This window comes from Oryctolagus cuniculus, chromosome 16 (assembly GCF_051225735.1).
Source record: "Oryctolagus cuniculus isolate XC-2025 breed Fujian yellow rabbit chromosome 16, ASM5122573v1, whole genome shotgun sequence".
In the NCBI taxonomy this organism is placed as follows: domain Eukaryota; kingdom Metazoa; phylum Chordata; class Mammalia; order Lagomorpha; family Leporidae; genus Oryctolagus; species Oryctolagus cuniculus.
The window spans coordinates 25,122,142-25,125,837 of record NC_142882.1 but is presented as its reverse complement, the minus strand read 5'-3'; positions in this window follow the sequence as shown (position 1 = coordinate 25,125,837).

The following is a 3,696-nucleotide window of genomic DNA, read 5'->3' as shown; positions in this document are numbered from 1 at the left end:
AGATCAGAAAAACCCACAATGATTTACTGTGTGGTTAATTTAGTAGATAATGCTGAGAAAAGAAGAAACCCTAATTAAAAATCTTGCTTTACACTTTTGGGGAATGCACCTTTCCTACATGTCCATATATTCCTAAATATTAGTGCTGAGTAGCAGTGATGTAAAATGTGCAAGTTTTAGGAAATCACCCCTCGTGTTGACTGTTCTAGAGGATTATGAGGTGTAATTTTTGTATTCTTTTATTTCTGATATTTATTTTTTAGACACTATAAATATTGAATAATACATATTCATTTTTCTCATCATTCTACTTTTCATCATCAATGTCTGCTAATATATCACCAAAGGGATTGCTGTATTCATTTTACCTGTATACAACAGTTTCGTGTGTGTGTCCACTCATGTGCTAATGTTGACCGAAATAGCATCAACAATGATACCATGAGAAATGCTAACACTCATCTCAAAGCCAGGTCTTCCTTAGAGATGGTTGCCTAGGAAGCAGTAAACTGGTCTGTTTTGTTATGGACTAATGTGTGTCTTCACACACACACAAAAAATTGACCTACATGAAAGATCTCCGCAAGTGAGATCCCAGTGGAAAGAACGGGTCATCAAAGAAGGAGGTACCTTTCTCTGAAGGGAGGAGAGAACTTCCACTTTGACTATGACCTTGTCTAAATATGATAAGAGTCGGTGAACTCAAAAGACTTCCATAGCCTTGGCAACTCATGACTGGAGCCTGGGGAGATTACTGATATAATAATGATTGTCTTTTTGTGTTTTCTGTGTAGCACATCTTTAAGCATTTTTTGTAAGCCTGGATGAGTGGTGACAAATTCTTTCAACTGTTTGTTATGGAAGGTCGGTATTTCACAATCATTCATAAATGAGTGCTATGTAGGGTACAGGATTCTGTGTTGTCAGTTATTGCTGGAGGAAATATTACAGTGCTGAGGAACATAATTTACAAACAGCTTTATGGAAATCAATCAGAGAAGTTTTTTTGGAATTATGTCTAATATATAAGAAAAAGTTCACTTAATTATGAGTTCCTTGAACACTATAACTGCATTTTTTTTCTTCTCACAGTCCATTACCACTCCTAGTAGTAGTGAAAATTTTGGCCCTATTACCAGGTCTGTGTTTTTTGTGCTTTTACCAACTGACTTTTTGGATCATATTTATGTATGCAATTTGTACTTAAAATCTAGCCTTATTCCGTGCCTCAGTGAACAGTAACCTGATAATGAAGAAAAATTATTTTATAAGCAATTTCCTCATTACCCTGATTGATAGTGAATGTATTCTCCTGTAAATCATCTAACATGTTATTTCAGTCATTTGTTTATACTTACATCAACAGATTACAGTGTGAGCGCCTTTCAGAATAATTAGATCTATTCCAGAAGTAAGGGAAACTCTATTATGATTGATTGTGATTTTACTTCCTGTTGCCATGTAGTTTACAAAGTAAGCTGCATGTTATGTAAGAAGCAACTGTGGCGCTGTGGGTTAAAGCCCTGGCCTGAAGCACTGGCATCCCACATGGGTGCCAGTCTGAGTCCCTGCTGCTCCCCTTCTGATCTAGCTCTCTGCTATGGCCTGGGAAATCAGTATAAGATGGCCCAAGTCCTTGGGCCTCTGCACCCACATGAAAGACCCAAGGAAGCTCCTGGTTTCTGATCAGTGCAGCTCTGGCCGTGGCAGCCCTCTGGGGAGTGAGCAAGCAGATGGAAGACCTCTGTCTTGGTCTCTACCTCTCTTTGTAACTCTGTCTTTTAAATAAATAAAAATTAATTAATAAAATTAATTAATAAAAATTTAAAAAGAAGCAAATCAGATATGCATAGGAGAATGCATGTCTAGTTTTTCTACTTAGTGACCCAGAGTGTATATATTGATGAAAAATGTGCTGTTATAGATGTTGGTGTCATTTGAAGAGCTGGCTGTGTACTTCACTCAGAGGAATGGCAGGAACTGGACCATGCTCAAAGGATCCTGCACAGGGATATTATGTTGGAGACCTACAGCAGCCTGCTGTCCTTGAGTGAGTGACATACCCCTTTCTTGCCAGATGGAACACTTTCTTCCCATTTGATAAATAAATGAACACTTTATAAGTTTAGTGCAGTGTAGGTATAGATTTAAAGCCATGAAAAATGAGGAAAGGATTCAGATTGACACTTTTGTCACACAGCTCCTGATACCAAGTTGTCCTTCAAAAATATATGTTAGTGGTCACAAAGTTCAGCATTTTTTCCTTTTCGCAGGATATTGCAGTACCAAACCTGAGGTGATCGTCAAGTTGGAGCAAGGAGAGGAGCCATAGATGGTGGGAAACCAAAGCTTCCTAGGTCAGTCAGTAAACACTGGACAAGGAGGCTGGGACAGAAAGCACTCAGCACATGTCGACCGTGTAGAGCTTTTATGAATTTTTCCCAAGTCTCTGCCCTAAGAACAGCTGGTGTCATTTATCAGACATAGGCATTCCATTGTCTAAGGAAGGCTTTCATGTGTATATTTATCTGCTGCTTTTCGGTATTTGGTGAATATTGTCTTAGATTTGCCAAAAATGCAATCACTTTCAGGGTCTAATAAGGCTATTTTCTAGGATAGATACATCCTCTAAATTCTAACTCATCCTCTCTACTTTCACATTTTGGTTTTATTCAGAAATTTATTCATATAATTATTGTTTCAATACTTATTGATGTGCCATTCATGGGCACTTTTCTCTGACTAGTTGCAGAAATTGAGCCCCTGCCTCTGGTTTTGCTCAGGCACAGGCCTTGCATTTGCATAAATTTGAGAACTAAACCAGTGAATTGAAGCTCTCTCATTGTCTCTCTCTCTCTCATTCTCTCTCTCTCTCTGTCTCTCACTTGCAAATATATGAACAAGAAAATGATATGATTTGCATGCATTTGAAGAGTGAACCAATGGAGTGGATTCTGTGTATTTCTCTCATTCTCTGGCTCACAAATAAATCAAGAAGAAAATGAAGAAAGAGGTCCAGGAGGAAGCATCTGTATTGTGACATCATGACACTAAGAATGACCTGGAATAGAAACATGAAAATGAGTGTTTCTAGACTCACCAAGAGAATCAGGAAATTCGGGTTACCAAGGTCAAATGACCCCCATACAGTCATGTTGAAAGGCTAATGGTTGTTTGGAAAGCAAGTTTGTACCCAGTATTCTCCCTTCTTCTTCTTTCTTTTAGAGAGAAATTTTTATTTAAAACACAGAGTTAGAGAGAATTGGAAAAGCAGAAAGGGAAAAAAAATCCATCTGGTTCACTCCACAAATAGCTTCTTCTGCAAATGGCCACTATGGCCAGGACTGTTCCTGGTTGAAGCCAGTAGCCCTGAACAACATCTGGGTCTCATACACAGATACCAGCTTTCTCAAAGTAGCACTCCTGTATGGGATGACAGTTTTGCAGGCAGCAGCTTAACTTGATGTGTCACAATGCAACCCTTGTTCTTTTTTTTGTATTTGTAAAATGAGAAGGAGATAAGCAAATATACAAGACTTAGTTGTTGGTGTAAATAAGACAATTGATCCTCCAACAGAAATCAGGGCTTGGGAACTTCAAATTATCAAGCAGGCATGTGTATATCAGGATTTGAGAGAATACCAAGTATGCTGATCTCAGATTGAGGTGGAAAACACTTTATAAAGTATGTGGACA